Here is a 19,021-nt window from a genome sequence, read left to right as displayed (position 1 = left end):
ATTATTGGTATTTGAAAAATCAAAAATTGTGGAAAATATCATTTTTTCAACATTCTTGTTTATTAACTTATGTGTAATTATTAAACTATTATAACTATCTTATAGAATATATAAAAACTTTTTTTGGACCAAGATTTAATGATTTTTAACTTTTTTATAAAAATTAATTCTTATATTTCAATTATTATTATTTCTATGAGGAAGAAAAGTGTTCATGAAATGAACACAAAAATTATAAAAATGTACAACTTGGCAGCGGTTTTTATAAAAATAATTTAATTCTTACCAAGAATTTAATACAAATTTTTTAATTTTCATTCGATTAATTTTTATGCAAATTCTAATTTTAATAATTGAATTACTGAGAAATTTTTATTATTCATGAAAAGAATTGAATTCTTACGAAGATTTTTACAAATAATTTTTTAAATAATTTAATTTTGTTTAAAAATTTTATAAAAATAGTAGAAATTGAAAATTGAATTCGCATTAAATTACGAAAAGTTTTTAAAAATAATTAAATTTTTCTATTAAAATTTTTGACAATAATTCAATGTCTATTTAGTATTTTATTAAATTTTTTTGAAAATAATTGAATTTCTAAAAAGCATTTTATTATTTATGAAAATATGTATATAAATTCTCGCGAACGATTTTATTAGAATTTTTTTAAATAATTGAATTTCCAAGAAAAAATTTATTACCTACTTTTAAAAATAATAGAATTCTTTTGATGAATATTGTTATTTTTGATAATAATTGAATTTTGCAAAGAGTTTTATTAAAATGCCTCAAAATAATTGAATTTTCCAGAATAATTTTGTTATTTATCTTTAATAATTGAATTCTTCCGAAGAATTATTTATGTAAATAATTGAATTCATGAAAAGAATTTTATTAAAATCTTAAAGAATAATTGAATTACTTCAAAAAAAATGTAATTAAAATTGTATTTAAAATAATTGATTCCTTTCGAACAATTTTATGAAATATTTTTGAAAATAATTGAATTCTTAAAAAGCATCTTATTATTTATAAAAATAATTGAATTCTTGCGAACGATTTTATTAGAATTTTTAAAAATAATTGAATCTCCAAGAAGAAATTTATTACTTTCAAAAATAATTGAATTCTTGTAATGAATGTTGCGTTATTTATGAAAATAATTGAATTTTGCAAAGAATTTTATTAAAATACTTTAAAATAATTGAATTTTTGGTTATTTATCCACATAATTGAATTCTTTCGAAGAATTATTTATGTAAATAATTGAATTATTCTTGGGAAGAATTTTATTAAATTCTAAAAGAATAATTGAATTATTTAAAAAAAAATTTAAGTAAACTTGTATTCAAAATAATTGATTTCCTTCGAACAATTTTATTAAAATATTTAAAAATAATGGAATTTCTGTGAAAAATTCTAATATTTTTGTAAATAATCGAATTCTTTCAAAAAATTTCAAAAAAACCTTTTTTTAAATAATTAATTTTTTCAAGGAAATGAAAACAAATATTTAAGAATAATTACTTTTTTGACCAATTCCTGTAAAATTGTTTTAAAAATAATTAAAATCCTACGATGAATTTTATTACTTATTATTGAAATTAATTGAATAGTTGCTAAGAATTTTATTAAAATTTTCAAAAATAATTATTGAATTCCTGAGAAGAATTTTATTATTTATGAAAATAATTGAATTATTGCGAAAAATTTTATTGAAATGTTTAAGAAGAATTTAATTTCTGTAAAAATTTTTTTATTATTAAAAATAATTGAATTCTTCATAAGAAATTTATAAACATTGTTTTGAATAATTAATTTTTTTTAAATTTAATAAATATTATGAAAATTTTATTTTAAATAATTATTGAATTCTTGTGGAAAACTTTATTTGTGAAAATAATTGAATTTTTCGATTAATTAATTTAAAGTAGTATTAAAAATAATTGAAGTTTTTTGATGAATTTTCATATTTATGAAAATAATTGAATTCTTGTTTAGAATTTTGTCAAAAATTTTTTTAAAACATTGAATTTCCATGGAAAATATTGTTATTATTAGTGAAAGTAATTGAATTATTGTGAAGAATTGTATAAAAATTTTGTCAAATAATTGATTTTTTCGAAATTTTTTTCAAAATGCTATTCTAAATTAATTGAATACCTGTGGAAATTTTATTATATTTATGAAAATAATTGAATTTTTGATGAATTTTATCATTTTTTGTTTTAAATAATTGAATTCTTTTTCGAAATTTTATGAAAATACTAGATATTGAAAATAATAATTGATTTTCGAATATTTTTTTAAAATTATTAAATCGTTTTAAAGAATTTGATTATAATTTTTGAGAATAGTTGTTTGATTCTAGTATTAGCGAATTAGTAGTGTAAATTCTCGAAAAAACAGAAATAGTAGCTTTTAGTGGCTGAAAACTAAAAAAGTACCCAAATAGTAGTACAACGTAAAAAAGTAGTAATTAGTAGGTTTTAGTAGATGAGTGCGAAGCCTGAATTCAGTTCAGGACCTATTGCATTATTATTTCAAATAATAAGAAAATTCACTACTATTTTTTTGGTTGTATATAAACATAAAAATTAAACGAATAACATAACATATAAAATAGCCCTGAGAAAGAGTATTTCTTTTAACCCTGAAAGTAATTTTTTCTTGTAAGAAGTAAACTGATGTTATTTTCATATTTAAACGATTCATCTGACGATTATGAAAATTGTTCTATCCAATGAAGGAGTGGTATTAAAAATACAGTCATTTTATGATTAGAAGAATTTTTCTCTCCGTGTAATTCAAATTTCAGTAATTTACATATTATTTAAAAATGTTAATATTAATAATGTATATCTATGTTCAACTATAAAATACAAGTATTTTTACTTTTGATCAGCAGAGTATCTATTTATCTGTGTCGAAAATAGCAAATTAATTTTACTGAAAAATACTTTATGCCAAGCCTATGCGTCACTATATATTCTATTTGGGAATTTATTAAATCTACATTTAAAAAAATAGCTGGAGCCATATTGAGATTAAATATTTTTTCTTACAATTAATAAATGTTTAATATATAAGAAGAAGTTGTACATTCTGAAAAGTTTCTCATTTTAATAAAGTTTCAATATACTGGTTTGTTGCACTTGTTCCAAAGGTGGTAATGATTAAATAATTTCTTAATTGAAGAAGCAGGAGAAAATTAAACGTGTTGTATAGAACGATTATACTACATGCGATATAAAATTTTGTTTCTTATATATAAACCATAATAATACGTTATTTTTTATTAAGCTTTTGTATATTAAAACTTGAAGAATTTCTAATGAGCAATAATCATTTCATGATTATATTTATTCTTTTAAGACAAAGTTAGGCAAAGAAATGTATTTTGCAAAAAAAAAGAGAGTGTATCTTTAATTAAGAATTTTGTAATATTAAGTTCTATTGCTAACTCTGTAAGTAAAGTTTCTGTGTATGTGAGTTGAAAAGGTTATTTTTATTTACAAAGAGTTATAAAAAAAGTAATATTATTTTCTTATATGTGAAATTAAACATAAATTTTAATGCATTTAATTTTAAGTGCTCATGTCAGATGTATCTGCAATTATGTGGTGTAAATATTACTTATTTGAAAACTAATTTATTTTACGGATATTCAATAAAGTGTTTTATTCATGTGCAATACTGGTGTTAAAATTTCTACTAAAATTTAAAGAATTTAAAAATATTTATTCAATAATATGATTTTTTTAATGCAACAAACAGTTGTTCATGACAAAAAATAATAATTATTTAAAAAGTAAAATATTGCATTAGTCAAAAATGACTAATTTAGATTTATAGAGATTGTTATTGACCTACTATTTAGTTCAAATATTATATTTTATTTCATAGCTGATTTATACAAAAATGAATTTAATTTGATAGTAGTAGTGGTATAGTACTCCAATAATTTGAGTATATATATCTTTTTGTATTAAATGCAATAAATAAAATGTACCAGTAAATAAGATAAAAGTGAAAGGATTCTATCTGAGGTCACTCTCGGTATAAGGAATAGATACGGTTAATTTTACTTCGTAAATGTTACAAATTATAATGCGAGAAGGCAGTTAAAGTAGTAGTTAATAGTTGACAGTCAATCAGCAGGCAGTTGAATACCCACGCGAATAAATGACGATTATTTTTTACATTCAAGATAATCAGAAGCTCTTGGATAATGAAAATCAGGTCGATACCTCGATTTATTCAAAGAATTTCTTGGCTATTCATAGATAAATATTTTTTCTTCAGGTGGTTCATCCGAGAGAATGCGAAAACTTATAAAAAAGTAATTAATTTAACTTTGAAATAATTCAAATATTATTATTAACCGAGTTATTAACAGTATTTTCTATAGAAGAACGAAAATTTTAAGTTTTAAGAAAAATTTATAATCAAAAATTGTATTTATTTATAAAAAATTTACATATGATCGAAATTTTATTAAATATCGCTTCTGTAGAATTTTTCGAAAATGATTTGATTTTTGAGAAAATTCTATTAATAATTATATTTTTTAAATGTTAATTAAATATTTTTTTAAGTCTGTATTTTTTGGATTAACATTCTTAATGGATGCATTATACGTCCAAAGAATTTTATCTTATTTTGTAAACGCTGTGTTTTGGGATTCGAAAAACCCTATACGCATAATTCAATAGCCTAAACTAATATACCAACGCAGATTAAAGGGTTATAAGACATATATTGACTTTGCATTTTTCAAAAATATGTTTTTATTACTTTTTATCTTTTATTATCATTTATCAAATAACCTTCTGCTATTTTATATTTTCATACCTTTTTTTATTTTAACACCTGAAAACAGCTTTTATTTCAAATTCCATTATTATAATTATTTCATAATTTTTTTAAATTCCTAAAAAGTAAAATTATTATTCATTAAAACAAATTTAAAAAATCAATTATTTAACAAAATTTTATACAATATTCTTCATAATGATTTAATTACTTTGACTAATAATAGTATTTTTCATAGAAATTCAATTTAAAAAAAAAAATTTTTGATAAATTACTCAGCAAGAATTCAATTATTTTCATAAATAATAAAATTCACAGAAGAAATTCAATTATTTTCACAAATAAAGTTTTCCACAAGAATTAAATTATTTAAAATAAAATTTACATAATATTTATTATATATCGAAAAAAATTAATTATTTAAAACAATGTTTATAAAATTCTTTTAAAGAATTCAATTATTTTCAAAAATAACAAAATTTTTACAGACATTAAATTTCTTTAAAACATTTTAATAAAATTTTTCGCAATAATTCAATTATTTTCATAAATAATAAAATTCATCGAAAGGAATTCAATTATTTTTAATACAATTTTACCGGAATTGCTCAAAAAATGTAATTATTCTTAAAAATTTAATTCCAATTCTTCGAAAAAATCAATTATTTAAAAAAATGTGTTTCTATAAGATTCTTTGGAAGAATTCAATTATTTACAAAAATATTAGAATTTTTCACAGAAATTGAATTATTTACATAAATGATTCTTCGAAAGAATTTAATTATGTCGATAAATAACAAAATTATTCCCGAAAAATCAATTATTTTTAAACAAATTTAATAAATTTAATAAATAAGATTTAATTACTTTTCAAAACTTTTTCGTAATTCAATGATTTTTAATATATCTACTATTTTTATAAAATTTTCAAACAAAATTAAATTATTTAAAAAAATATTTGTAAAATTCTTCGTAAGAATTCAATTCTTTTCATGGATAAGAAAAATTTCTCAGGAATTCAATTATTTAAATTAGAATTTGCATAAAATTAGTCGAAATTATCGAGTGCGAAGTCTGAAATGGTATAAAAATTCTGATTTTTGGAATCCTTTGAAAATATTGAAAATCGAATTTTTGTGATAACTGTGAATAATATGAACGACTTTTTTTTATAATGTGAATAGATTTAAGAAATTTTTTGCGCCTTACAGTAGATCCGAAGCATTACTATAAATAGTTTCAAAGGAAAGTTTCTGTACGCTTGCATAATTTTTATTAACAATTAGCATTATTTTGAAAAAAAATAAATAGCAGCATGTGGAAAAGAGATTAAATCATTATTAAATTTTTTTATATTGACCAATACCTAGGAGTCTAAAAAACGATTTTTTTTAAATAATTGTATAACTTTCTCTTAGTTTTATCATAACAGAATTCTTTTAGAAACATATAGAGAATATAGTTCAAGTTTAAGTTTAAATGTTATATTCTATAATGGAATCATATGAGGATTTGTGCCGAAGAACTCCTCATATAATAGAGGCCAGTACAAAGCTTTTCTAACTGGTATTTTTTTTTTTTTGCTTTTCATCCTAAAAAAATAAAGATGTTTATCTAATAAATATTTTTTAAATTTACTTAATATTTATTTCTATTTGATACAATTCTAATGGAATCTTATAGAAAATTATTTATTATTCTTATTATCCCTTTACTCTAATATATCATATGATATGAATCTATATGATTCCTTTACTCTTAATATATTAAAAATGTGGTGACAATAACTTTCTGAATGTAATTCCAATACGTTCGAAAACTAAGAATTATAAATATTTGTACAATTTTCCTACAGATTTTTATTGTATAACTTGAAATTTTATGACTAACCCAAACTTCAAACCTACAACCTTAAATGGAATACAAAACCTAAAGTGGATCTGTCTTTATAACACATTTGTATATATTTCATATTTAAATAAGTGTGGTTATAGCGGGTTGAAAACTAAGAGTTCCCATTTTTCTTTTTCTTCCACCAGATGAGTAGGACATAAATTATTCACCTTCAAATTTTAACCGGGAAGAAGAAACTTACGCCTACACTACCAAAATAAATTCCTCAGCTTAAACCATTGCTCGTAAAAGTCATCTGGTTGTAAGTTTCCGTAAATTTATATCGATTCAAAAAGAAGACCATAAAAAATTGCAACATAACTTTCATAACACCATAGAAAAAACTACTCTAATTTTTTTCTTTCATGTCGATTTTTATACGTAAAGAAAAATACTTTAGAAGATTAAAATCACTTTTTCAAATAAAAACTTGAATTTTTACAACGCAAGTACAAATCTATTAGGAAGAAATTGCATGAAACCGCACATACAGTAAGACACTGGAAAGGAAACTGTTTAACTGTTTTCAATTCGATCCTTGAAAATAGTGTCATACTTGAAAGCTTTCTTTAAATATAAGTGTATACACATCTAGGAAACATTTATTATTGAATATTAATTATAAAACGTGATATAATAGATTCTATAATTATTTGGTGATTCAATTCTGAAACTTGTTTCACACGAAGATTTAAATTTATACATTGAAAAATAAATAAATAAATAATATTGTCATCTTTATAGAAAATAAAAATTATGTAGTCACCATTGAATTGGAAATATGAATAAGTATTTGTTAGATATTGGAAAAAAATAATTTTTCAGTTGTTTCCTGCTCTAATGATTCAACTTATTGTTATTTTAAAAAACGTATTTAACAGCAATTGAATGCATATTTAATTGGAGTAACAATAAAGTTAAGGCAGATAATGATTGTATTGAGGCTCTTTAGGGTCTAGTGTTCGATACCCTTTGCATGCAACTCTTGTAACTCTTATCTATACAGTATATATCAATACAAAGTACAATTAAGAAATAAAGATTGTAAATACTCCATTTATTACATAATCAGATTACAAACTTCCCTAGACGGTAAAAAGTTAAAGAACATAAGTCGATAGAAATAAAATTAAAGAAAACCTTTTTATTTTTTTATTTTTTTTATTTGTTTTTCCCTGATTTCCAGACAAAATTTTCACTTTTTCCCTCAACATAAAGGATATTCTGATTCACTACAAAAATTATAAGAGAATCAGAAAAATGTTCTAATATTTTTATTTGCTAATTTCTTTAATTGTAAAATTGTTCGAAAACATCAATAATTTTTTTCAAATGATGAATATTTAATCATTATTATTTTTCCATAGGAATTAATATTCTTCAAAATATTCAAATTCAAACTTTTTTAAAATTCAACAACTTAGAAGAATATTATTATTATATAAAACACGTTTATATTATAAGAATATTGTTACTGTTACTTCCTCAAAATTCTTTTCATCATTTCAATTCAATTCTTATTTTTTACAATTTTTAACTACACGGAGAAAATTTGTTCCCTATATTTTACCGAATTTTTCAATAAAGTTGGGATATAGTAGCATAATCGTAATTTTTAATAATTTTTATATTATTTTTTCGGTAACAATATTTAAAATCTAATGTGATATCTTTATTCCTTAAGAACTAGTACTGTAAAAGTTGAAAAAAAATTGAAACTGAACGTTTAATGTAAATTAAATAAATACCTCCTTGATGGGCACTAACGTTTCAGGAATAGTTCGGTAAAACTTTCTTGACTTGCCTAAAGTGTTAGTTTTCAGGAATAGTTCGGTAAAACTTCCTTGACTTGCCTAAAGTTTTAGTTTTCTGGATTAAAATACTTTATTTCAAGTGTCCCGCAGTCAAATGAAAGACTTTCACACTAATAGTTGATTTTTCCAACTTATTTAGACTTAATTAATAATCATTTTATTATTATTTAAATTAAAATTCAATTAATTAATTATTTTAAACACTTATTAATTGCCAAATATGTAATAAATGCTTTTAAATCAAGTAAAAAGAAAATATAAAATGGCAATAACATACTTATTTTTTTAACATATAATTTATTCATTTTAATTAAATATGAATAATAGTAAGTAAGTAAGCAAATAAACATAAGTAAGTAAGCAAAAAGGAAATAAATAAGTAAGCAATTAAACATATAAGTAAGTATGTAAGTAAGTAAATAAGTAGGTAAGCAAGTAAGCAAAAAGGAAATAACTTGCTTGCTTACTAGCTTACTTTCCTTCTTGCTTACTTTGCTTACTTGCTTATTTCTTTCTTGCTTACTTGCTTACCTACTTATTTGCTTACTTCCTAATTTCCTTCTTGCTAACTTGCTTGTTTTCTTTCTGCTTACTTACTTCCTTATATGCTTACTTGCTTACTTTCTTATTTCATTCTTGCTTACTTTGCTTACTTGCTTATTTCTTTCTTGCTTACTTTGCTTACTTGCTTATTTCTTTCTTGCTTACTTTGCTTACTTGCTTATTTCTTTCTTGCTTACTTTGCTTACTTGCTTATTTCTTTCTTGCTTACTTCCTAATTTCCTTCTTGCTTACTTGCTTGTTTCCTTTCTGCTTACTTACTTTCTTATATGCTTACTTGCTTACTTTCTTATTTCCTTCTTACTTACTTTGCTTACTTGCTTACTTTGCTTACTTGCTTATTTCCTCCTTGCTTACTTTTCTTACTTGCTTATTTCCTTCTTGATTACTTACTTTCTTATTTGCTTACTTTCTTACTTGCTTATTTCCTTCTTGCTTACTTGCTTGCTTCCTTTTTGCTTACTTACTTCCTTATATGCTTGCTTACTTTCTTATTTCCTTCTTGCTTACTTTGCTTACTTGCTTATTTCCGCCTTGCTTACTTTGCTTACTTGCTCATTTCCTTCTTGATTACTTACTTTCTGATTTGCTTACTTTCTTACTTGCTTATTTCCTTCTTGCTTACTTTATTCCTTATTTGCTTACTTGCTTATTTCCTTTTCGCTTTTTAATACCTCACAATTATTATTTAATATTTCAGAAAGATTAATTTTCTATTAATTAATTTAATAATTTCCAACTTGCACTTTTAATATGTATATTTTTAATTTTAAACACAAAAATTTGAAAATAATAAGGATTTTCATAAATTATTGTTTTATTCCATTAAATACAAATTTAAACATTTTTCTTTATAATAATAAAAACATAATTTAAAAATATTTCATAAATTGACCTTGAATATAGTTAGAAATGATTCATTAATATAAATAATTTTTAATTTTGTACAACGATAGATTATTAATTTGAATCTTTCTCACAAGCGGTGAAATAAAATTGAGATTAATATATAAGGACAGTTGAAACTTTCTGAAGCATTAATGTAAAGCGTGCGATGTGTGTATTAGTGTATGCGTTTAGAATGTACTGTAGGCAGGTGTATCAATTAGTATTTGTTCGTAAACAATTGTAGGGGGTTTAGGTAGTGATTAAAGTAGGTAAATTGAGAGTTACGGCAGTATTAATATAGATCTACTGAAGTAACATTATTTTTTATTTTTGTTCTTCAAGTTTTACCGAACTTTCAGTAAATTGCAACTCGTCAGTTTTACCGAAGACTTTATCTTACGTTTTACCGAACTATTCAATAAATTGCAACTCGTCAGTTTTACCGAAGACTTTATCTTACGTTTTACCGAACTATTCAATAAATATGAATGTAGCGAGCACTTGGCTTACGTTTTACCGAACTGTAACTGAAGCGCTAATACATGTATCGTGAGCTTTATGATTTTTACATTATTTTTCAATGCAATTTCTTTTACAGTCTAGTTCTTGAAAAATTACTGTTTTGACACTTCATCCCAGTTTTACCGAACTAAATTCAGTAAAATTTCAGGAATAAATTTTCTCCGTGTATAATTTTTCTCTAAATCAATTATTTTTTATAATTTTAAAAAAATCCTTTGACAATTTTCTAATCCATTTGTTTACAATTCAATTTTACGAAATTTCATTGATTATTCAAAAATTCTTCAATTGTATATTAGAAAATAAAAACATTAAATAATTTCAAAAAAATTCAATTAAACTTTTTAAAAAAAATTAATTTTACAGAAGTGTTTAGTTAAACGTATAAAAAATTCAAATTCTCAAAGATTTTAATTTGAAACTTTTTAAAAATTCAATTATTTCTAAAAATTCACGTTGTAGAAATGCTTTTAATATTCAATTATTATATCTAAAATTCTAACTGAAATTTATTTTTGAATCAATTTTTATTAGAAAATTCTACGAGAATTTAATTATTTAAATAAGTACAAAAAGAAATAATTTTTTTATTTAATGTTTTTGAAAATTGATTTCTCATAAAGAATTTTATCAACAAATATTTAAGTAATTGACTTCTTTCGACGAATTTTAATAAAAATTTTAAGAATAATTACATTTCTCGAGGAATTCGATTGAAATTATATTAAAAATAGAAATAATTCAATTCTTTCACAGAATTTTAATTTTTAATAACATTTTAAAGTATAATTGACTTTTTGCAAAGAATTTAATTATTGATGAATATTTATAAATTCTTGCCAGGAATTTTATTAAAATTTTTTTTAATAAATCGACTTTCTCTGAACAATATTGTTTTTTATGAAAATAATTGAATTTCTGCAAATAATATTGTATTAAAAATGTTTGAAAAAATCAATAAAATCTTTAAAGGAATTTAATTAAAATTGTATTAAAAATAATTGAATTCTTATAAACAATTTTGTGGAATTATATTAAAATAATTGAATTTTTAAGAAGAATTTAATTATTTATGAAGGTGTAACGATTTTTTACTATTTGAGGAAATAAATAAAAACCGCGACAATAAAATTTACAAAAATATACAAAATGATAAAATAAAATATTGCAAATAAACGAATAAAATAATCAAATGACATTGAAAATACAAAAGACACGATATAAATAAACATACAAACAATTTACAGAAAGAAATAAAAATTATATTTCAGTCAAAATCAAAATAAAAAAGGCCTGACGTCAGGAATTTATACAAGATACATAAGAATAAATATAAATCAATCAAAAACATACGCACATCCAAATTAAAATGTATAAAGAAATCATTCACGAAAAAATACAATAATAAAAACAACAAATAATAAATTAGAAACAAAAAAAAACAATTAAAATCAAGAATCCGCAATTCGCCGCACGACTAGATTCACTCTCTCTTATTCAACCATCGAACATACATTTGAATAATATTTTGTTTCCTTTTATATGATGACATTTATAGATTTGTGCACCTGAAATTATCAGGAGCACTTTAAATAAAATCGAGCACTTACGAGTTACCCACACAGTAGAAAATGTTAATAGTAATCATCCTGTGGAGGAGCAAGTAGGCTTTCCGATCAGTCCCAACTTCCAAGTCTTCACAACATTCCACTTATAGAATTCATAATCGTCATCTTATTATTCCCTTATTATTTGATGGTCAAAAACGGCCACACTTTATTTTAAACACAAAAAAAAAAACAATATTTTATAAACCAAAAAATAATACACTAAAATTTAAACAAGTTTCAATTTAAAAGAAAAACTACCTTCCGTGTCCTCGGCCGGCACGTGAGAGCGTAGCCGTTGTTGAACCGGTGTCGACGAATTGCAAAAGTCAATTAATTAATCAATTGATCACACTCTTCATCGACTTCTCAATTCAACACTAAACCCCCACCACTGTCCGAATATTAGAGGACACGGAAATTATAATAATTTAAAAGAATACTTGGAAGTTGGACCGGTCACATTTGCCAGGAGCAACTGCATCGCTTCAAAGGTAATTGAATTCTTGACAAGAATTTTATTAAAATTTTCGAAAATAATTGAATTCTTTAGCTTTAATTTGTAACTTTTCATTAAAATTCAATTATTTTAGTGTTTTTAACTAAAACTCATATTTAAATCAATTTTTATTAGAAAATTTTACGAGAATTCATTTATTCATATCTACAAAAATAAAAACCACTGCCAAGTTGTATATTTTTTTTATAATTTTGGTGCTCATTTCATGAACACTTTACTTCCACATAGAGATAATAATAATAATAATAATAATAATAATAATAATAATAATAATAGGAAAATATATGAATAACTTTTTATAAATATGGTAAAAGTGATTGAATTTTGGGTTAATCAATGTATTTTTAAATACTCTACAATATAGTTATAATAGTTTAATAGTTAAACAAAAGTTTTCAAACAAAAAAGTTGAGAAAATGTCATTTTCCACAATTTTTGGTTTTTAAAATACCAATAATTTCGAAATTTATTATCGAATTAGGTTCAAAAATAGGTCAATCGAAGCGTTTTTTGAAGCTCTACAAGTCGGTAACGATAATTTTAAGATTACTTCTACATTTTTCAACAAAATTTTCAAAAAAGTTTTATTTTCCAAAATTTTGAATTTTTAAAAGTTTAATATCTCCGGTTAATATGGACGAAAAATGTTCAATTAGGGCTCAAAAGATGCGTCTAAAAAACTCTACAAAATTATGGAAAAACATTAATAGGTGTCCTAACATTTTTTTTCAAGTTATGGGCGAAAAACGTTTTTTTGCAAAATTAAAAATAAAAAAAAAATTTAGTTAAACTTTATTAATATATTAGAAAGCACTCTCATTTTATGTCCGCAGGTGAGATATACAATTTAAAAAAAAATTCAACCCAAAAGCTCTTCATAATTTCGAGATATTTATGAAAATGTGATGTTTACACACACACACACACACACATACGGAATGACATTTTTTAAAAATGTCATTTTTGAACTCCTGAGGTCAAATAACATAAAGATATGTCAAAAAATCAAACTCGAAAAATTTTGGTATTACAATACTTCCTCTATGAGGAAGTAATATATTCAATTCGATTACAATAGTATTAAAATTAATTGAAATTTTGCGATGACTTTTATATTACTTATAAAAATAATTCAATTCTCAAAAAGAATTGAATTATTGCGAAGAAATTTATAAAAAAAAACGTGTAAATAATAGAATTTCTGTGAATATTTTATTATTTTTGAAAATAATTAAATATTTGAGTAGAATTTTATTAAAATCTTTGAAAATAATTGAATTTTTACAATCATTTGTAACTTCTTCCAAATTCAATTTTTTTTTACTGTTTTTAACAAAAATTCTTCTATAAATATATTATTTTGAATAATTGATTAAATTTAAAAAAATTTAACCAATTTGAATTATAATTTTTCAAAAATCTAAGGTTGTTAAAATTTGTAATTAAAATCATTGAAAATTGCAATTTTTAAAAATTTCAAATTAAAATCTTTTGAAGTTCATCTATTTATGTAAATTTTAAACGCAACTTTTTTAAAATTGAATTCATTTTGAAATATTGAAGTAAAATTAATTATTAAATAATTTACAAGTTATAAAATTTTATGATGGTTCTTCAAGAAATAATTTATTTAAAAAGAAATTATTGTCAGAAATAGAAAAAGTTGAATTTCTTTTTTAGAATTGGTGCTAATTTCATAGTTTATGAGGCAAACAAGTGACTTTTTCATATTTTTTATAACAAATAAAATGGGTTAATTCATCAGTTTAGTTAAGTGAAATGAATTTTTTCCCTGAGTGTAGTTTTTTGTCAGATGTATAAAGTAATGTATTTTTCCTTTAAATGTGTTTAAACTATTTCTGCACTTGAATAGAAAAATATATTTTAAATATCTCAATAGGTGACATCATAATGTATCATATTCCCTTAAATCGTTTGATCCAAATCACACTGGAATTCCATAATCAGTGCACACCTTGAACTAGTTGGGAGTAATTGTCCTTAAAAAAATTGTAAAGATAACACTTTGATGAACTTACCGTAAATAATTGTAAAATAGTTGTAAGCCTTTTTTTTAAATTTTAAGTAATAAATAATTTAACATTCGAATCGGTTCCTACAGACTCGACAATGAATGTCATATATTTGTATATTTTTGCGGTAATGTGCTTTATCCTCAGGTAGTATTTATTATTTTCACCGAAAAAAGTACATCGATTGAATATTTGTCATGTTAACTAACAATACAATTGAATATAATTACTAGAAAGTGGAATCTCGAGATGAACATTTTTATTTGTATATAAGAAACGTGTGAGTTGTGCAACTCTAATTGAGAACATTACTAATTAAGCGTCTATTTTATAGGACAAGTGCATTTACAAAGCATTTAAGATTTTTTCATTTTTAGAGCAATGAGTGTTTTCTTATACACATTGTAAAAGAATTTAAAAAAATTTAAGAAAACCAGTTTTCTTCATTCACAAAGGTTATAATAATTAAACGAATTTTTCATCAGAAAGAAAACAATTTTTAAAATTTTACGCATTAACTATAAAAGAAACGAAAAAATTGTTTCGTATTAAAAATTAATAAAATAGATAATAACAATAATTTGGGAGTTGATAAAAAAGGAAAGTATAATTATATATAATATAATTTAGAAATATATTTTCAATAAGAGAGCAATTTGTCGTTTTATGCTTGCAATTAGGAGATTTTACAGTTTTTATGCGTGAGGGCATATTTACTGGAAATAAAGTCTAAATACCAAGTTTTTGTCTAAAAGTAAAAGTAAAATGAAAAGTGAGATAAATATTCCTAAGTTTGGTAACGTTTACCAACTTAGGAAAAGAGGTGTATAAAAGAGCGAATTAATCACTAAGTTAACAATATTCATCATAAGAATTCAATTATTTTCAAAATTCATCAATTTCTTCGACAAAATTAAATTATTTTCAAAAAATCTAAAAAAATTTTAATTATTTTATGAATATAATTAAATGTTTGCGCAGAGTTTCAATAAAATTTTTTATAATTGAATTCTTTTGAATTCTTTTTTCTTTAGATATATTTTTTCAAAATTTTTTTAAATAATTGAAGTGATTCGAAGAATTTTATCAAACTTTTTTAAAATAATTGAATTTTTGCAACGAATTTTATTAAAATTTTCAAAAATAATTGAATTCTTATGAAGAACTTTTATTAATTTTTTTGTTAAATAATTGAATTATTGCGAAAAAATTTATAAAAAATTTGTAAATAATAGAATTCCTCTGAAATTTTTATTATTTAATTCATTCATTCAAAATTGTCATTTTCTAAAATTTCAAATTAAATTTTTTTTTAAATAATTGAATTCGTTTTGGAAAATATTTTATTAAAATCGTAGATATTGAAAATCATTAAAATTAGAAAAATTTCTGAAAATAATTGAACTTTGGAGAAGAATTTTGTTATTTATAAAGATAATTAGGATTTTCACGAAAATTTTATTCAAGATTTGAACATAGTTGAATTTAATAAGAAGAATTTTATTTTTTTAAAAGAATTTTTGCAATTATTTTTAAATTTTACAAAATAGAATTTTTTTAGTATTTTCAACAAAAATTTAAATTTTCAAATTTTATTATTTTTAAAATTGGTAATTTTATTTAAAAAAGGCAGTAAGAAGTTAGCCGCGCGATTTGTTGCTATAGTAATTGATTTAAAGAAGAATTGTATTTAAAAATTGTAGAGGAAATGTCGGGGAAGAAAAAAATTTAATTTTTGTGGCAACCCTGATTTATTATTAAAACACGTTATACGTTAAAATCAATTTGAAGTCTTGTAAATATAATTAAAAAATGTTTTCAAATGAATAAAAATTTTTCTTTAATTAAATGTATTTTAAGTTGTCTCCTAATATGGACATATACCTGAAAGGAATTTAATAATCACAGAGCCTGGTGTGTGAGGAAAAATAATTATATAAGATATTGAAAGAATCGTATTGTGTGTATTTTGTCGTGGGTGTGACGGTATTTGAGAATAGTGCTGTACTCGACGAAAAATTATTGTAATTATTTGTGCAACATTCTTTAGAATCCAGAGCAAAGAAGAGATGCATTGAGGTCAGTGTGGTTATACCGAGTATGGAACTTCTTTGAGGATGGAAGAAGAAGAATAAAATACCAATGTTATATATAAATGGCGTGCAGGTAATAGTGAGCTGAGTATACTCCGAGATAAGATGCAGCCGCTCAACTCACACACAAACACACACATTTTATGCTTTCAAGGGACTTGAATATCCTGTCCCCTAGGAAAAAAAATGTCAGATTATTTGATATAAATGAAGGCTTTAAAGATTCTAGTGTAAGATAGAATTTATTCCGGATATTCCTCTCCATGTTGCAGTCTCTAAAGCTAATTCGAGTACCCTCAAATGTTTTAAGTATAGTGTCTTCGTATTTAAATTCCTTGCATTCATAAAACATGAATTGAAAAGAAAATAAGTAAATAAACAAATTTCAATTTTTAATTCACTCGATTCACTCGATTCACTCGATTTCTACACAAACAAGGTAGATACATTTGTTAACTTTAAAATCGTTTGCAACCAAGTTCTTTCACTTTAGTTTTCGACTTCTTTTCACTTATCAGTGAATTTTAACAGCTGCAAAAACAACTCTGATTAGCATTTTACATCGTTTAAAACTGCATAGTTGATTACTTTCTAAAAGTAAACCTGTTAAAAATGGAAAAGAAGCAAAATCGAAATCAGGGTTATTTAAAGTCAGTGAACTTTTGATTGAAAGAATCTTGATTTATTATGATTCGTATGCACTGTGAAAAACTTATCTTACTTTCAGACCACTTTTGACTAAAACCGATTACAATAGATGAACCATTTTTTATTGCAGCATTTTAGCCTTGAGAGTATGATTTTAAATCAAACATTTGATTTAATCTAGTTTTAGGCATAAAAATAAGATATTTTTTAATCATTTTGGTTTCAAGATGTAAACGGTTTCAGATTTTGTTTCTTCTATGTAAAATGAGAATTTTTTTTACCAAAAAGAATGTACAAATTATTGAATTACTTTGTTGTGGGGTACTTGCAGAGTTATCACAGGTCAAAGAATTCAGGGAAAAGTCAGGAATTTTCATTAAAAGTACTGAAAAAATTGAATTTTTAGAATTCATTAGAAAATTATGAATTTTTGTCTTATTTTTTTTTTTGACACGAATTGTAATACAAAACCTTCAATTTTTTCTATTTACGACTATAATTTCTTATTAAATAACTTAATTCTTGAAGAACTATCACAAAATTATTACTTATAAATTATTTAAAGAATAATTTTACATAAATATTTCAAAATTAATTACGAATCTAAAGTCAGATTTTCAAAGTTTTCAAAATTAAAAATAGCAAACGTTTTTTTTACAAAATTGCTCTAATTTGCATAAAACTTGTGTCGAATATGAATTTAGAAGTGCTTTTTATTTTCTAGAACATCGGTTATAGATTAGTTCTGTAATTGTGCAGTAAAGTCTGGAACAATATTGAAGGGATGCTTAAATATGATATAACTGTTTCAAAATGGAAAGATAAAAATGTTCTAGAACAAATGTTATGACTTTATTATGAAACAGTCATTATATATTAGTTCTAGACCAATGAGGTAATTGCACTTCATACAGAAAGGTCGTATATAAATACTCAAGTTAGTCAGTCGCAGCCGTAGCCATTAAAGCGTCTTAGATGAAGTGATGCATCCAGGCTTTGATCTCCATGGGGTTCAAATTTTAATTTAACCCATTTGAAAATATCCGCCCGGGTTTTAGCCCTGATTTTTCAATCGGAAATCCTTACGTGACTATTTTGAACAATCCGCTTGATTTCCATATGGATTTTTTCAAAAATTCTATAAATAAACGTCGAATTTGTTAAATATCGTCTTTAAAAATGGGTGAAATAGTAAGAATAACAGATAACCCTTCGGGGTATTGAAATTTGATTTTGATAACTATTTTTTTTTATCTTTCCGCCTGGAAAATCCGGGCGAATTTTTTTAGCTGTGAACTTTATAAAAAAGTAAGGAGTGCACATTTCCAGTGGGCAAAAATACATTCACGTTCAAGGAACGTTCTTAAAACGTTTCATGTCGTTTTCAATAAATGAGAATGCAAAAGAGTATTTGTACAATAATAAACTTATGTTATTTCTGCAGCAACCAATTATATTGTATACTGTAACTCTACATTGCTCTCTAAACACGTTTGTTTACATTTACTTATTAATTTCACTTGCTGCAAAGAGAAATCCATATTGAAAACAAAATAAGCTAATAGAGAAAAATAAGTTAATCTTCTTTTAATAAAATTTCATCCATCTACATTTACGAAGGACA

At 23.0% G+C, this 19,021-nt stretch overlaps 1 protein-coding gene and 1 long non-coding RNA gene across 4 annotated transcripts in view; both read right to left on the bottom strand.

Annotated features, from left to right (window-relative positions):
- The window catches only part of LOC122500033, a 289,403-nt gene that overhangs the window by 252,212 nt on the left and 18,170 nt on the right, over nt 1-19,021 (bottom strand). The gene's annotated exons all lie outside the window — the stretch shown is intronic.
- Nucleotides 11,737-12,462, bottom strand: LOC122500035. The gene is made up of 2 exons (XR_006301431.1): nt 12,365-12,462; nt 11,737-12,270 (listed from the first exon to the last, which is right to left on the bottom strand). It is a non-coding gene; the product is annotated as an uncharacterized LOC122500035 (long non-coding RNA).

The sequence above is a fragment of the Leptopilina heterotoma genome, unplaced genomic scaffold (genome assembly GCF_015476425.1).
Source record: "Leptopilina heterotoma isolate Lh14 unplaced genomic scaffold, ASM1547642v1 Lhet_180, whole genome shotgun sequence".
Lineage (NCBI taxonomy): Eukaryota > Metazoa > Arthropoda > Insecta > Hymenoptera > Figitidae > Leptopilina > Leptopilina heterotoma.
Note: the sequence above shows the minus strand (reverse complement) of the source record. Positions and strands in the feature narration are given on the sequence as shown.